Consider the following 19,085-nt stretch of genomic DNA (forward strand, 5'->3'; position numbering starts at 1 on the left):
AGATGGGCCACTGGCCTGATCCAGCAGTCTCCTCTTATGTTTTTATCATCATCATCACCACCACCACCACCATCATCATCATCACTGTTTATTTGTATGCCGCCTTTCCATAACAATTTATGCACAAGGCGGCTCACAACATGAACAGAAAAAACATTACACAATTCACTGTAAGAAATAAATTCAAATGGTCAATAAGTTAACAAAAACATCATAAAAAACATACAACAAATTGATACATCCTTATAATTCCTAATAAAATCCAACAATAAAATACAGAAGCATAATCCCAGAAACAGCAAAACAAAAAACCGACCATCAGAGATTAAACTTTTACCCAAACAGAAGCCCCTAAACAGCACCCCACAGTCAAGGTGGTCTCTGGCATCTTCAGGTAGTGATACCTTTTGCAGCTGCAGTCAGTCAAGGCCCCACCCTTCCAGGCCAGGTGGAAAGAGGCCAGCAAGCAGGGAGGGGGTCTTACAGCCGAGATGGTCTCAGACGAGCCCTGCTGGATCAGGCCAAAGGCCCATCTAATCCAGCATCGTCTTCTCAGCGGCCAGCCATGTCTGTAGGAAGACAGCAAGCAGGGCCCGAGTGCAACAGCAAGCAGGGAGAGGGTCTTACAGCCGAGATGGCCTCAGTTCTTCCTTTCAGGATTTCTGTATATTACGTTTGCAAGCCTTTGGATTTGCATGTTTCAATTCATGTTTTTTCTTTTATCTCACTCTTCAAATAAAAAAAATCTCCCCGAGCAGCTTACAAATCACTAGGAAAAACAAAAGCAAATTCTTTTATTGATACTGAGACTGGCTGGAATGATTCAGCACTGATGTACAGAGGGGCGATGTTTGGATCATCCTCCACTAGGGACTGGGGGAGAAATTTCATTCAGTTTGCATTTAAAGGTGAACCTATGTAATCTACACAGACTGAAATATAAGCGTCCTTCAAAATTCACACTTCTCCAGATTTTGAAAGGCATTTCTCCAGCTAAGTAACATGTATAAAAATGCAGATGTTGATTAAAGAAACATTCAGAAATGCATTATATTAGGGAAAATTGCATAGAAAAGTGCATTCTAGGCGACATTTGCACTGAAATGTTGATTAATATTCATGAGGATATTTTTTTAAAAATCCTCATACTGGTGTAGAAGTACGGAGAAATGAACTTAAGGCTGGAAAAAATGAGGAACTGAGAGAAACCGAAATGGACAGATTTGCCCATTCTGATCCTCGACTCCTTGTATGGGTAACTGGATGGACTGGTGGCCTGAGCTAGTTGTCAAAACCAAGTGCCTGATTTTTGCAGGGTGCATTAATCATGGAGGCTCCCCCAAGCATCCTGGCCCCAAGCAATTTGGGCCCTTGAAAATGATGAAGAAAAAATGGATTTCTTTCCCTATATTCACACACAACAGGCATTAAAAGCAGGCCTGTGTGTAGGGAAAGCAGGAAAATGGCCAAGTTCACCTTGCTGTAAATTCCTGAGTTCTTTCGGTGCCAAGATTGGCTAATGCATGACCACAGATCATTAATTTGGTATTGTTTTAAGCAAATCTTTTGATTAATATACTTTTTAGTATTTGATCTTGAAAAAGAGGTTTCTGGTCTTGTATGCTGCAGAGCAATGGCCTCATCTAAGGGAAGTCTTCATAATAGAGTCAAGGTGGAGAGGAGAAAAAGTTTAAGCTTGATACTGGTTTTTTTCAATAGCATGATGGGTATAATTGTACTTCATAAATATGTGTGTTTCTGAGGTGAGAGGTATTCTGAGGTGGGCTGCCTTCTTCATCCCTCTGTGTTTGATGGAGAGTGGCTGGCTCAGAATCACCCCTTTTCTTTATTGCATTCCCTAATCACTTTTTATATTGTGTGGCTTTCAGCTATAATATAGTGATTTAAAATTAATCTTTCTCTATAGCAGTGTAATATAAGTGGGATTTCATATAGAACTTCCAGTCACTCTAAGGAGAACCAAACTTGGCCTTGCCTCATGGTATCACTTAGGAGAACAGGTTGTAATGTCCTAGAGATGTCCCTGACCAGCTTGGCTGATCAGAAGCCATGATAGAATGGAATGTATGGAACAAAATCATCAGTAACATATGACAACAAAATAGTGGCAATATCAGTCAAGGGGACAGATTGACATCAATCTGGGAAGACAGAAAGACAATACAATGGGAGGTATCTGTAAAATTATGAATATACATGAATTCATTTTAATAAAGTTATCTGGTTAGTTGGAAATATTGCAAGAGGGAAGAAATGTTATGTTACTTGGTGAAGAACTTAGGGGATTGGTTAATTACTGTCACATGCTGTAATTGTACGGTATAAAAGATATGTGCAGACTGTACCTCGCTGCAGTCCTCTCCAGATTTTCTGGGGGACTGACCCTGCATATGCTTGTAAAGAATAAAGGCCTACCTTTTTGCTTTAAGCCTGTGTCATTGATTACTTAAAGGACCCTCAGCAAAGATCCCACAGGAGAAAATAAAAATTCTCCATAATTAACACATGCTATATCTTTCCTTCCTTCAATTCCTGTCCCCTCAGCCTTTCTGTTGAGACCTTTGGGTGATGCATTTTACTATTAAATCATCATGCTGTCTGGTTAAATCATCATGCTGTCACGATGAGAGCATCATCATGCTGTCTATGCACAGGGCATTTTATAGAAATATATTGCTGTTACCTCCCTCTAAAAAAAGTTTCTAAGAATACTGCTCCTTTCACGCAGGGAGCTTGCAATCTCAAAAAAAAAACATGCACACAGATTGATATGTTTTAATTGCAATCATTTAAAATTTTGTTTTCTTTTAATCTCAGCATTTATTATGGCAATGGAATTAATGAGTGAGATAAACAGATAAAAACAAAATTGGCAGTAAAGGAAACCACAAATAAAGAGGAAGGAAGGAAGTGGAGAGGAGAACAAGCAATAACTGTAAGAATGTGTTATATTACATGAACGTTTAAAATTTGTTTCATTTGGACATTGTTCTGTTATGTCTAAATTAAGAGGTACTCAAGACGTTTTAGAATATGCAGGAATCCATATCAGTTTTAGCAACACAACAGACCTTGCGGATAATGCTGGATCTATTCGGCACTGGTTAGGCCTCCTCTTGGGTACTGTGTCAAGTTCTGGACACGGCACTTTAAGAAGGATGCAGACAATCCGGAATGAGTTCAGAGGAGGACAAGAAGAATGATCAGCCGACTAGAAACAAAGCCCTCTGAGGAGAGACTGAAAGAACTGGGCATGTTTAGCCCTGAGAAGCAAAGACTGAGGGGAGATATGAGAGCACTCTTCTAGTACTTGAAAGGTTGCCACACAGAGGAGGGCCAGGATCTCTTCTCGATCGTCCCAGATTGCAGGACACGGAATAATGGACTGATGTTGCAGGAAGCCAGATTTCGGCTGAACATCAGGAAAAACTTCCTATCTGTTAGAGAGGGACAACAATGGAGCCAAAGTCCTAGGGAGGTGGTGAGCTCTTCAACTCTGGAGGCCTACAAGAGGCAGCTGGACAGCCACCTGTCAGGTATGCTTTAATTTGGATTCCTGCATTGAGCAGGGGGTTGGACTTCAAGGCCTTTTATAGGCCCCTTCCAACTCTATGATCCCATTGTTGTCTCCCAAATGGGTCCATTACCCAGGGTGCAGTACAGCCAAATGACCACACCCAGGTTGAAGTGTCCAACAAGCTTTATTTCATTCTGGCCAGAAAGACGTGCAAGGCAATAATTCGCAAAACATGCACACCCCTTATGGGGGTGCTACACTTTTATACATTGCAAGCAAAAGTTCATGGCACATTCTAATTGGCCCCTTAGTGCCAACCTGTCACCTTTCCATTGGTCGATCTTCTGACTATGCCCACCAACTCTTATGCACACGGCACATTAGTTTCTCCACCCATATCTACAAGTTAGCCATTACAACAGCAGCTTCCAAGCACGTATTTTACTGATAAGCTTCAGCAAGCAAATAACTTCTCTAGGCCTTATAAAATTTAGTTTCTTCTTTTTTCTTCTTCTTAAAAATGCTGGCCCTGAGTCATCACCATGATTCTATGGAGGAAACAGAAACTCAGACCCACTTTGCCCCATCCAATCTGAACACACACAAAAACCTCTTAGATCATTTTGACACCCAAAGGACTTGTTTGCATGACCAACTCTTTTGGCCTAAAAACTCCTGAACGCATTTCAGATTTATACGGTCAAGAGTTGAATTAGAGCCTAACGTGGACATGAATCAATGACCCCATCCAACATCAGAGGCTCTTGACTTGCCTCCCCACCTGGAGATAACTGATTGCACAAGCACTGGCAAAGTTGCCATCTCTTGGTGAGCAGAATGCAACTTCCCCCACACAAACTAGAATCAGGAACAAGGAGCAAGAGCCCTGTGTTGTTCCTAGCAACTGAGAGGCTCCTACTCTGGCCTCCTAAGCCATCCCCAATCACCCCCTGAAGGAATAGTAAGCATTACTTAATCATGAGTAGTCCCCTTACCTGCTAGTAGATCAATAACTCTGGGTTTGTAGATGCATACTGTGTCGGTGCACTACATCCTGGACCTGAAGCTTTTGGCACTAGCGCTCTTGAGGACTGGTGGTGGCTGGGTGGGAATCCATGACCTTCTCTGAGAGTTCCAGGGGTTCTTCATCAGGTATCAACTGAGAGGGTCCCTCAAAGGGATCCTCAGCATTAGATTCAGGGGGCCCTGCCAGCTCCTCAAGGACTTTGGGGTATCTGATTTGTCCTCTGAGGACTCCATGCCTAGTTCGCAGTTAGGGCTAGGCATGGCACCCCACTCCAATTCACATACAAAAGTTGGCTGGTTGGGAAGCTGAACCTTGTTTCCACACTGGCGATGAGACAAATTCCTCCACCACACCTGAGGGCATCAGGTTAGTTGAGAGGGCACCAGGCAGGCTACATGGCATACACAGCTCTGTCCTCCAATCAAATGTCTAGTGGGCTACAGCAACACTGGAAACTGCCTTGCACGGAGTCAGACAATTGGTTATCTAGCTCCGTATTGACTACACTGCCAGTTGTTCTCCAAGGTTTCAGACAGGAGATGTTTCCAGCCCTACCTGGAGATGCTATCAGGACCTGAATGAAGGACTTTCAGCATGCAAAGCAGGTGCTCTGTGGCCCTTCTTTCTTTCTTTCTTTCTTTCTTTCTTTCTTTCTTTATTTATTTATTTGTTAGATTTTTATACCGCCCCACTAGCATAGCTCTCTGGGCGGTGTACAACAAAAAGTACAAATATATACAAAAATTCCATAATATGATACAACAGAAACATATAAAAGGATAAAAAAATCTAAAATCAGTTACAGCAAACTAAAAACAAATTTAAAGTTAGATTAAAATGCCATAGAAAAGAGGAAGGTTTTAACTTGGCGCCGAAAAGATAGCAATGTCGGCGCCAAGCGCACCTCATCGGGAAGACTATTCCACAATTCGGGGGCCACCACTGAGAAGGCCCTAGTTCTTGTTACCACCCTCCGAGCCTCTCTATGAGTCGGAACTCGGAGGAGGGCCTTCGATGTAGAATGCAGTGTACGGGCAGATTCGTATCGGGAATCTTAGCCTCGGCTCTGGAGAAATGGCCAAAGGGCGGCAATCACTAACCCCCCCCCACAACACTCCAGCAACTTCTAAGCTGAACCTACTAACAAGCTCTCACAAATATTTTCATAATTAACAGTTACTCGGTATTTCTTGAGAAAGGTTTGTCGATGCATTGCTCTGGCATTCTCACTCTTTCAGTGGCTTTCACTTGACTTCAGTGAAGCCACTATAGCTGTATCTGGTTAACTATGTAAGAATTGTGATGCCATCCTATTCATGTCATGGATCCCTGATTAGCTGGGATGATCCATATGACTGACATGGAAGCTTTGCCCTCACTCTACGTTGCTATCAGTGATATCATCAAGTAGCTAAATCTGACTGGGTATATACCACTGTGACCCAATGCGATCTTTGATTGGCTGGGGTTACCCATGTGAATGATGCAAGGCCGGAAAAGGAAGAATCAACTGGCTGCTGGGTGTGTGTGTGTGTGGCATTTAACAGAACAAGATCAAACCAAGTCAGAATTCTCCCCAGTGTGAATCTTACCTCTGCCATGAACTCACTAGTGGTCTCCCAGCCTCAGTACCCCCATCTGCAACATGGGAGAGTAGTAATACTCATGTACCTACCTTGCAGGTGTGTTGTAAGGTTTACAACTTTTCTCCAGGCTTTGTGTGACAAAAGTTTATGGCTGTTACAATCTGCAGTCACCCCCCCCAAGCATAAGCCAGTATGCCTGAACTCTATAGCTCTTGTCCTTCACAGGAGATTATATGGAACTCCCCTTGGCTACCTCATCTGCTCTCCGTGGGGCTCACTTTCTGCTTGAGTAGTTAAATGCTGTCCATCAAAGCAGTGGAGGGAATCTGTGCCGTTAAGACCGCATGTCATGGAATAGCAAAACGTACTGTAGTATTCTGGGCCAATATGTCAAACGGTTCTAAAGGATAAAATATCTGACAATGTGGATTCCCTGGTGGTAAGAGGAAGCAGATCTGGGCTGCCTACAGACGGGGAAAGCTGGGAGCTGTTTCCTCTCAAAAGCTGCCTTCAAAAGTGAGGATGAAATCTCTTCTGTGCCCTACAAAGAGCAGTCAGGCTTAGTGGATGGAATATATTTTCGCTCTAGCGGAGTGCATTTCCAGCTAGGATGTGTTCCATTTTGATGGTTGACCTAAGAACTTAAGTCTCTTAGGGTGGATTAGGGGGAGGGAAACCCCAGACTTCTCTATTTCCTTTCAAGAAGAAGATGAACAGAAACAGTCACTGTCAAATGGAAGGGAGATCCATTGAGGATCTGAGCAAATTGGGATTCTGTGTGTGTACATCAAAAACCTGGAATCAGGGTGGCGAGCTGGAAGCCCTACTATGAAACAGGCACAGTGGTGCCTTTGACTTACTGGACTGATGTCTCGTGGCAAAAGATGGCATGTGGCAACTTGAGAGTTCAAATCCTTTGTCAGGCAACATGGAGAAAAAGATACGCAGGTGCAAACACAGCTGAAATGAAATTCAGGAGGAGAGCTCACATCTGAACGGTAGCTGGTTTCTTGATATATATTTTTACACTATCGGCAATTATGGAACCCCTGAAGTAGCAGATTGTTAAATCAATAAGATGAAAAAATCAGATTCTGTCAGCAGAATGCCTCGCTTTGCTGCCATGAAAACTGATCAACAAGATTCAAGATTTCATTTTTAAAATGTATCCCCCCCAATTAAAATGTGAAACTGGCAATCTGAATATTTTGAAATTCAATGTTTTAGATTTATGTCTCCTCAAAACTTGCTGAAACCATGAAAATTTTCCCCCGCCATGCACCCTTCAATATACTTTTAGCAAAGAACATAATAAGACAACAGATTAATTCAAAATACAAGATCAAATGTATGGTATTCCCAACACAATATAGATTTTTTTTAAATAAAAGCAACAATTCCTACGTTAAAATTCACATGATTGCTGAATCTAATAAAAATGATAAAGGTTTTAATGTATGCAATTGAAATGTATGCAATCATTTTTCAAAACCTGACCCTATAAGCCCCTGCACCAGCAAATAAAAGCTTTTGGTTCTATCTCAAGGATCATCGGATTTTCAAATCTGCAAGCTGATGCACCACCATGACTTCTGTAAGCATAAGTCCTTTCTTACTAACCTCTCCTTGTTCTGCCCTTTCCCCTAGATGCTGTGGGCTTATTCTAGAGCAGAGCCATCATTTCTTAGAAGACATTTTAAAAAGATATTTTCTAGTATTTCTGTCTTTCTTTTCACTCCTCCCCTCCACCATTTCTGGAGAATTTCCAGAGGCCATTTGCACACAGCTCTAGAGTATGCATTCTTATTTCAGTATCAACAGATGCCTTTCACGTTCTCCCTGGGCTCCAAGGATGCTGTGATTCTATTCAGGCTTGGAGATGGAAGGATTGCCTTCCCAAGAAAACACAGGCGATATTGTGTATCTTTCACTTGGTTCATTTGCATGTGAAGGGATCCTGCAATTGGAATCTGGGCCAGTTGAATTAGCTACATTCAGCATTGACAAAAATAGATGCCCAAATCAGTTTCAACCTTGAGCTAGAAAAGCTGACAATGTGGAGGTTTGTGCGTATGTAGAAAAAGATAAAAATTTGCCTGCTTGAGTTTTGAAACTAGCCACCAACTATTGGTGGGTTCTGAGAAGACCTTCCTAGGGGCAAGCTGACCCAGATCTATTTAATTGTATGATTGCTCACTGTCAGAAAGGGGAGAGTTGTTTGCGTTTCATCTTGCCGGGCAAGCCACCACACACGCTACACTCTCCCTTGAGATGTGCCCAGTGCCCAGCTTGGCAGGAGAAGTGTGGGAACGTGAAAAGTAGCTGATCTAGGACGGCCAAGAAAAACCGGAAACACAGACTGGCCTGGTCCTATGACTTTCACAGCGGTGGATCTGCAGGAACCAGTAGCTGATGCTTTTCACAGCATGGAGAGAGGCACAGTCCCTTGCTAAGGTCTGCACATCAAGCTGTTATTAAAGGTGCAGCTAGAGAGGTGAGTCCAGAAGTAAGCAGCCTGACCCACACTTAGAAAAGCACAGGAAGGGTCTGTAGAAAAATACAAGGGGAACGGGGGTAAAGAATGATGACAGAAATTACTGGGTGGGATGTCAAAGCAGAGGGAAGTTTCATGTCCCCATCCTAGTGCCTGCATGGTCTTGATGGTCTGCTGACTTCTGTTCCCTCCCCTTACCCCACCTCTCTCTCTCTCTCTCTCTCTCTCTCTCTCTCTCATTTATTCAATTTGCACCCCAAGGAACTTGGGTGTGATGTCCAAAGGACTGTATCCAATTCAGCCATTCTCAGGGTAGATCCATTGGAATAAACAGATTTGAGTTAGCCACAACTAGGGACATAAGGATCTATCTTATACTGGGTCAGACCATTTGTCTATCTAGATCAGCATCATCTGGCGGGCAGTGGCTCTCCAGAATTTCAGCAAGAAGAGTCTCCCAACTTTCTCTGGAGATGCTGGGGATTGAAACTTGGACCTTCTGCATGCAAAGGAGATGTGCTACCCCCGAGTTAAGGCCCTTCCTTTAACTTATGTCAACTGATTCCAGTGGGTCTACTCTAGGGATAGGGGAGACATTCAATTTGGTTTGCGTTTAAAGCCGAATCTATCAAATTCACACATCCACCAACAATATGAGAACTGAAAAGCAGCCACCCTTCAAAATTTACACTTATCTGAATTTTGCAATGAAGTTCGCTAAACCAAATGTTTTAAAAATGCGTTAATTAGGGGAAAGTGTGCATAAAAATTAATATATTAGTGAAGATAACATACACAAATGCATTCTGTTGAGAGAAATTGCTTGCAAAAATGTATATTATTCAAAATTGCAAACAAAATGTGTGTTGTTTGGATAAATTTGTGCTGAAATATTGAAGACTTTTCATGAGGATTTTAAAAAACAAAATTCATGAATTGCTGCAAAAATGTGGAGAACTTGAATTTAAGATTGTAAATATTTTATTTATTGTTAATTTATTAAATTTATATCCTACCCATCCTCCCAGAAGGAGCCCAGGGCAGCAAACAAAAACACTAAAAGCACTTTTAAAATCTTAAAAACAAAACATCTTTAAAACATATTAAAACAAAACTTCTTAAAAACATATTTTTTAAAAACAGCTTTAAAAAATCTTAAAAAGCAATTCCAGCAAAGACACAGCCTGGGATAAGGCCTCTACTTAAAAGGCTTGTTGAAAGGGGAGGTCTTCAGCAGGTGCTAATAGGACAGCAGAGATGGCACCTGTCTGATATTTCAGGGGAGGGAGTTCCAAAGGGTAGATGCCACCACACAAAAGGTCTGTTTCCTATGTTGTGTGGAATGGCCCTCCTGATAAGATGGTATCTACAGGAGACCCTCACTTGCAGAGCGCAGTGATCGTTTGCATATATAAGGGGTGAGATAATCTTTCAGACATGGAGAGATCTGAAATGGAGAGATCCTTCCAACCCTAGTCTACTCTAGAACTTAGGCTGCATTCAGACATGGGTCTTATTGCATCAGTTTAACGGATTTAAATGGTGGTGCTTCTGTCCCGATTTCTAAAATTCCTTTCATGCTGCAGTACTTGTTGCATTAAGGAACCGTGGCTTTTTTGGCTGATATACTGGCATTTTGTGCAAAAGGTCTTTCACAGTGCTGCTACAAACACTGCCTTGTCTTCATCCCTCGCCTGTTATACACATGCACACCGTAGTTCCTTCATAATTCAGTGCTTGAATTAATGTCTGGACACAGGGGTATGTGTGGGTAATTACAACCTCTGTCGTAGAACTTCAAAAATCATGGACTTCCGGTAAGGGTGACTTCGCTTGTGCCTGCTTTTGGGACGGGCTCCCGCCTCAAAAGAAGCTTATTCAGATATAAATCAGTCAGAACATTTTTTTTTGACTGATGAAATTTCTCCCGGGCAGGGAGAAACATAGAGATCAACCTCAAAAGCCTGTTTTTGTTGGGAGGACTGGATTTCATTAATTTATGAGATAAGGTCCAGCCAACAATGCCGGACGGACTTCCGAACAAGCTCTATCTGTTTAAGCGATACGTTTATCTTTTCTTTAAAGAGAGAACGGACTAACAGGCAAGCACCCTTCTTTCTATTATTTTTTTTACTTGGTTTAAATTGTTGCAGCAAAAGGAGATTTGTCAGATTGATCGGCTTTGGACAACTTCTGGGTGAGCTATAACTCTTCTCTGTTATTCACGAAATTAACAGCTTATCTCTGTTTCTGTCGCAAAAAGCTGTCCTGGAAGTGCATTCTAAAGATATAAACAGAAGAGGGATTTCTATTCCTGATTTCTATTCCGAGGAATATTATATTGTCTGGGACTATTCTCTTTTTGGTCTATTTTATTTTGACGAATCTGCTTCTTCACGACGCCACTAACTGTTTTGATGCTGGGAACTAAATTTGTTTTGCATTCTTGAACATAGAGAGATAAGGCAGGTTGCTCTGTTTATACTGTGATGTCATCAAGCCTGGAATATTAACCCAATTGTTGCTGAAATAAGAAGTGGTTCTTCTTTATTTTTGTTTTGCTTTGTTTTCGTGGTTTTAAAAATGGCAATCAAGAAAGTGTCTGAGAATCTGGAAGTAACTATGTTTCAGAAAATAATGGATGAGATTGAGATAACGAAACAAACCCTGCGACAGGGTAGTAAGGAGCTGAAAATTGAACTGAGCAAAATGACGCAGGAGCTTAAAGAAATAGGGGATCCTGTGAGAGAGGAGAATGAGATCAGAGATGAGAAAAGAAAAAATAAAGGGAAGATACAAGCCCTGGAGATTGGAACAAATGTGGAATTGGAAAAAGATCTGGAGTTTATGGATATTAGAAATAAAATCTACTGTTTGGAATTTAACGTTATCTCTGAAGAAATTAATGAAGATATTAGAGATAAAGTTATCAATGGCTTGGATAATCTTCTGGACTGGAATGATGTGATGGAGCTTGATATAGAGAAAATCTATGGAATTAACTGCAGCCATGTGACAATGAAAAAACTCTTAAGAGATGAGCCAGTGCATTTTGTAAAAAAGAAGAACACAGATATGACTTTACAACAGTATTTCAGCAACTTATTCAGAATGGATGGCAAGAAAATATTTGGGATAGAGGAAATTCCCATCAGACTCTTATTATATGACTATGGCTACAACAGCAAGATTATTATGGAATACAGACTTCCGGGAAGGGTGACTTAGCCTGTGCCTGCTTTTGAGACGGGCTCCTGCCTCAAAAGAAGCTTATTCAGATATATCAGTCAGATTTTTTTTTTTTTTGACTGATTAAACTTCTCCCGGGTAGGGAGAAACGAAGAGATTAACCTCAAAGCCTATTTTTGTTGGGACGACCAGATCTCATTAATTTATGGGACGAGGTCCAGCCGACGAAGGTGGGACGGATTTTCAACAACAAGCTCTATCTGTTAAAGCGAACGTTCATCTTATCTTCTAAGAGAGAATGCACTAACAGGCAAGCACCCTTCTTTCTATATTTTTCTTTTACTTGACTTAAATTGTTGCTGTTTAAAAGAGATTTGCCAGATTGATCGGTTTTTGACATCTCACTGGGGAGCCATAACTTCTCTCTGCTACTCACTAATTAATAGCTTATCTCTGTTTTTGTTGCAAAAAGCTGTCCTGGATTTGCATTCTAAAGATATACACAGAAGAGGGATTTCTATTCCAGATTTTTATTTTGAAGAATATTATATTGTCTGAGACTACTCTCTTTTTGGTCTATTTTATTTTGACGAATCTGTTTCCTGACGACCGCCATTAATTGTTTCGATCCTGGGAACTGCATTTTGTTTACTTAAGCATGGAGAGATAAGGCTGTCTGCTCTGTTTATACTGTGATGTCACCAAGTTTGGAGTATTAACCCAATTGTTGCTGAAATAAGAAGTGGTTTTCCTATATTTTTCTTTTAAAATGGCAATTAAGAAAGTGGCTGAGAATCTGGAAATAACTATGTTTCAGAAAATAATGGATGAGATTGAGATAACGAAACAAAACCTGCGACAGGGTTGTAAGGAGCTGAAAATTGAATTGAGTAAAATGAAGCAGGAGATTAAAGATATAGGGGTCCCTGTGAGAGAGGTGACCCTGGAAGGGGTCCCTGTGAGAGAGGAGACCCCGGAGATTGGAACAAACGTGGAACAGGAAAAAGATTTGGAGTCTATGGACTTTAGAAACAAAATCTATTGTTTGGAGACACAGGAGATTAAAGACATAGGGGTCCTTGTGAGAGAGGAGACCCTGGAGACTGGAACAGGGGTCCCTGTGAGAGAGGAGACCCTGGAGACTGGAACAGGGGTCCCTGTGAGAGAGGAGATCCCGGAGATTGGAACAAACGTGGAACAGGAACAAGATTCGGAGTCTATGGACTTTAGAAATAAAATCTATTGTTTGGAACTCAATGTTATCTCTGAAGAAATTAATGAAGATTCTAGAGATAAAGTTATCAATGGCATGGATAATCTTCTGGACTGGAATGATGTGATGGAGCCCAATATAGAGAAAATCTATGGAATTAACTGCAGCCATGTGACAATGGAAAAACTTTCAAGAGATGACCCAGTGTATTTTGAAAAAAAGAACAGAGATATGATTTTACAGCAGTATTTCAGCAACCTATTCAGAATGGATGGCAAGAAAATATTTGGGATAGAGGTAATTCCCATCAGACTCTTACTATATGACTATGGCTTTGACAGCAAGATTATTATGGAATACTGATAATGGAAGATTGGATACTGAAATTACTGGACTTAACAAGACTACTGAAGATGGAAGATGGAAAATGGAACTAATAGGGATAATAGAACAATGGCTACTGAAATTACTGAACCTAACAGATTCTGATGTGATGGATTAATTGAAATGTTTATTTTGACTATGGTTATGACAATAAGATTATCATAATTAGTAATGAGATGGATTAATCGATATGCTTATCTGGAAAAAAAAAATTGATAGATATATTTCTTAAAGAATTGAAACCTCTCTTTGACTTTTTGTGGAAAGAATAAAGTAATGTTTATGAGATTTGATGATTAAGTAAGATAACTACTGGAGGAAAGTGATTTTATAATATGACTTAAGAGACAGGATTGTTATATATTATAGACTTATAACTGATTTGATCTTTGACAAATGGGAAGTCAATATTTTACTCTTTATTTTTTATTTTTGTTTTTTTTTCTTTTTCTTTTTTTGTTTAACTATTTTTGATTTTGTTTTTTGTCTTTGAATGTTTTATGATTTCGTCTTGTATGTTTTATGAAAATCTGAATAAAAATTATTGAAAAAAAAAAGATTATTATGGAATACTGATAATGGAAGATTGGACACTGAAATTACTGGACTTAACAGGACTATTGAAGATGGAAGATGGAACTAATAGGGATAATGGAATAATGGCTATTGAAATTATTGGACCTAACAGATTCTGATGAGATGGATTAATCGAAATGTTTATTTGGACTATGGTTATGACAATAAGATTATTATAATTATTAACGAGATGGATTAATTGACATGTTTATTTGGAGAAAAATTGATAGATATATTTCTTAAAGAATTGAAACCTCTCTTTGACTTTTTGTGGAAAGAATAAAGTAATGTTTATGAGATTTGATGATTAATTAAGATAACTACTGGAGGAAAGTGATTTTATAATATGATTTAAGAGACAGGATTGTTATATATTGTAGACCTATAACTGATTTGATATGTGACAAATGGGAAGTCAACATTTTATTTTTTTTGTTTAATCATTTTTGTTTTGTTTTGTTTTTTGTCTTTGAATGTTTTATGATTTTGTTTTCTATGTTTTATGAAAATTTGAATAAAAATTATTGTAAAAAAAAAAGAACTTCAAAAATCATATCGAACAGATGGAAAGCTTTTTCATCTCCGTAGGCTGAAAGCAAAAAGTAAGGTAATGTCAACTTCTGTCGTAGAACTTCAATATGCCGATGATAATGTAGTCTCTGCACATTCAGAGAAAGATCTTCAAACTATCCTAAATGTCTTTGCAGAAGCATATGGAAAGCTTGGCCTCTTAACTTCAAAAAAACCAAAGTGCTTCATCAACAGGTGCAAACCAATCCCTCTGTAGCACCATCAATCCAGCTTAATGGTGTGACACTGGAGAATGTTGATCACTTCCCCTATCTTGACAGCCATCTCTCTGTTAAAGCTGACATTGATGCTGAAATTCAACATCGTCTGAGCTCTGTGAGTGCCGCATTCCCCCAAATGAAGTGTAGAGTGGATTGGGATATTCGCAGGGAGACCAAAATGCTTATTTAGATGGCCATAGTACTACCAACCTCACTGTATGCCTGTGAAACATGGACCATCTATAAACGCCACTCTCAACTTCTTGAAATATTCCACCAATGCTGCCTCTGGAATATTCTGCAAATTACTTGGGAGGGCAGATGGACTAATGTTAGCGTTTTGGAAGAAGCAAAGACCACCAGCATTGAAACAATGATCCTCCAACATCAACTTCGCTGGACTGGCTATGTTGTTCGAATGCCTGATCACCATCTTCCAAAGCAACTACTTTACTCCCAACTTAAGGATGGAAAATGGAATATCAGTGGACAGCAAAAGAGGTTTAAAGATGTTCTCAAAGCTTAACCAAAAAAAATGTAACGTGAGCATCGAGAACTGGGAAGCCTTGGCCCATGAGCGTCCCAATTGGAGGTCGGCCATTATCAAAGGTGCTATGGACTTTGAAGAAGCACAAATACAGGGCGAAAGGGACAAACGAGCTAAGCGGAAGGCACATCAAGCAAATCCTCATCGCGACCATCTTCCATCTGGAAACCTATGTCCTTGCTGTGGGAGGCTGTGTGGATCCAGAATTGGCCTCCACAGTCACTTACGGACCCACTGTTAAAGACCTTACCCTGGAAGACAATCGTACTCAGCCACGAGTGATCGCCAATGAAAATGATGACAATTTTCATCAGGCAAAAAAAAATTGGTACGTGCCTGAAAGGCTGGAATGCTGGGATGCCTGTCATGTGAGTGGCTGCAGCTAGTGCAAAGGTCCTGCAATCTTCCGGGTTCCCTGGCTTGCAACAGATTATTTCTGGTATTATTTATCATGAAAATTAGCAATAAACTTGCACTATATTCCACTAGTGGTCTTGGATCAGATGACTCACCCAAGAAGCTACCATCTGAGACACACCAACATACAGATAGAGCAGAATTCTGCCTGGTCTGCATTTTTAAGTGAATAGAACTAAGTTTAGACCTAATTTGCACCTCCTGGATCAACACACAGATTGGAATGTAATTCTCCTTTAGATTTTGCCCTTGTCTGAAGTTCGCTAAACAGTTCTTACATCAAATTTGGTTTAGTAAACCAAAGTTTACTAAGATGTGTATTTTAGGAAAACATATTTTTAGAAACGTGTGTTATAGAGATAAAATAGCTACTTGTGATAAAATACATATTTAAGTATATATTTAAACGCATGTCTATATAGAAAAGTTCATGTGGACTTAACATTGCAGATTCATGTGGGCATGGAATGAGACAGACTTATGAAAAAAACATGTGAAATTGACCCAAATCAGAAACAAACTGATCTGTCCATCCCCAATAGCAACACAAGTTCACAGCATGTTTAAGAACGCAAGAAGAGCCTGGCTGCTGGATCAGGCCAATGGCCCATCTAATCCATTATCCTGTTCTCACAGTGGCCACTTGTCGGGAATGCTCTGATTTGGCTTCCTGCATTGAGCAGGGGGTTGGACTTGATGGCCATACAGGGCCCTTCCAACTCTACTATGCTATGATTCTATGATTCTATGAACCAGATGGCTATGGGAAGTCTGCAAACAGGGACCTGAGCACAACAGCACCTTCCTCACTTGCGCTTCCGAGCAAGTGGTATTCAGAGGCACATTGTGTCCAACAGTGGGTGCAGAACATAGCCATCATGGCTAGTAGCCTTTGATAGTCTTACCTCCAGGAATTTGTCTAATCCTCTTTTAAAAACATCCACCAAATGCTCACCGTAAAGTAAATCTGCATCTGCTTTGTGTAAGTTAAGTATCATGGCCAAAAGATCCTGACAATGGCAGTTTGGTAGTGAGGGTGCTGGGCATTCTTTGTGAGAGTTCCCTAGCCCACATGTCAAGCCCAAGGATTCCCTAGGATGGGACTCAATGATTAAACTGATTTAAGTCTATAGTGACTCCCCAGCCTCTGATTTCTGTCCAGGCTGCGTAGGTCAGCTTTGCATCAAATCAGCTTTGGCTCAGTGCCAAGCCAGGCTAAATCTGCAATGTGGACATATGCGTCTGAATATAGCAGGGAATCAGGTTCTGCCCAATTGGCTGCGAGGTGTTTAAGTGGCTCCAGTTACAAGAGGCTGGCAAGGAAAGGGGGAAGATTGCATTAAATCTTATTTGTCTTTAAACAAAGTGTTCTAATTGCTAACAGAGGAATTGCAAGCAAATTGAGGAAACGGGTGGTGATGGTGAGGAAGCAGTTTCAAAGCCAAGCAAATTACTGCAGGAGGCCAGAGAAAGACATGTGTGGGGAAAACTGGCAGTCAGAGGGAGGAAAATTGCTCCCTTGTTGGGAGAATTAATACACACAGGGCTCAAACTCGTTGTAAAATGCAGGGGTGCTTGTTTGAATGTCAGATTGGGAAAGGTGTTACAGTAGATTAGACTAAAATTAGAGGCAGGAGAAAGCCAGAAGCCCAGAAATGACGTGGAACTGCATTTTAGACGTTAATATTTCTATTTGCAATGCTCTTAAATGTTACTTCTCACTCCAGTCCTTTGGGGAGAAGGGAATTAAAAATACCCAAATAACCGAATTATGTAATTTTGCAGTAGGTACTTGGGGTGTGTGTGTAATTTTTTTAAAAAATTGTTTCCATCAGATACTGTGTTTCCATTTAGCAGTGGTTAACAGTAATGCAGTCCTAGCCAGGAATTGACTGCTGTGCAGAATACCGGAGAAGCATGGGTGGAGAGATTGGGGTTTGGCAAGGAGCAGCAAGAAGCGTATATGGGGAATCAAGTAGCAGCGGAGGGGGAGGCAAGAGGAGGTGAGTCCCTCGGTCATCTTGAGTGTCATGACCCCAAGGTGCAGCAGTGACCTGGGCACAAGACTCAGGCGTGGAGGGACCAGAGATGCCAATGGAGGAGGCATGGGGCCCAAGCGCTGGACTGGAAACCGCCAAGCCCAAGATAGGACATAGGAAGTTGCCTCATCCTGAGTCAGACCATTGGTCCATCTAGCTCAGTATTGTCTACACTGACTGGCAGCAGGTCTCCAGGACTTCAGGCAGCAGACATTCCCAGACCTATCTGGAGGAGAGGCCATTGGGGATTGAACCTGGAATCTTCTGCCTGCAAAGCAGATGTTCTACCCCTGAGCAATGACCCTTTCCAACATGCCAGAGACTGCCAGGACTGAGATGCCTGCACCTGAACCACAGGCTCCTGGTCTAGAGCTCTTCAAATATGCAGGCAAGTGCATATTTTCTCTCAAAATGTGTGTGTGTGTGTGTGTGTGTGTGCTCACACATATTTGGAGACACATGTAACATGGCTGAAAACGTCTTCCACATTCCTCCCCCTGAGAAAGGGGGGAAACCCAATGAAATTTGCAAGGGTGGGGTTGTATTTTCTTTACTTTTGAGGTGCCCAAGGGGTTTTCTGAGTGCCCTTCCTTTCATTCTGCAACTCATCTCTCTGGTGCTCTGCAGTCTGTAGCCATCCTGGGAGCCTGCACTTCCTGAAGATCCCACAGGGTCCTCTGCTGCACTCTCCTATATGTGTGGGGATGCAGAGAGGCTGGGTCCCATCTGCCTGAAAGCTGTTCGTCACTGTTTTTTTCAAGTGTTTTTATTTGAAAGAAGTCAATGTGGAAAGATATTTTTCGAAAAGGTAAGAGGAAGAATGTCCTCTTACAAAGAGAAACAGTGAGTGCAGCGATCTCCAGTGCTCAGTAGCCAGCCTTCCTGGCTCCCCTTGCTTTGGTTAAAGCCCAGGGGAAGATGCCATGTGGTAACTCTGCCCATGGGGGTCATTTCAGATTGCGAAGTGGGGGCATCTGGGGAGGCTGCAGACCAACAGAAAACTGTTTCACAGAAAGAAAGAAAAACACGCCACCCGAAGTCATCGTGCGAGGATAAGGGACCCTGAAGGCCTACATCCACCAAAGTTTTGAAGAAATTCTAAAGCACCCTGAGAATCAGGATAAAAAGAGAAGTTTCTTTTGCAGGGAAAGCAAGCTTTTGAGAAATGGAAGGCCACGTTTTGGCACAGCACTAATTGGGTTATTTTGTGTAGAAATTCACAAATATTGAATCCTTTCAGCAACTCTGACAACCCCCATTGATGCCATAAAACTGCAAGTCTAT

Source organism: Rhineura floridana, chromosome 1 (genome assembly GCF_030035675.1).
Source record: "Rhineura floridana isolate rRhiFlo1 chromosome 1, rRhiFlo1.hap2, whole genome shotgun sequence".
Classification (NCBI taxonomy): domain Eukaryota; kingdom Metazoa; phylum Chordata; class Lepidosauria; order Squamata; family Rhineuridae; genus Rhineura; species Rhineura floridana.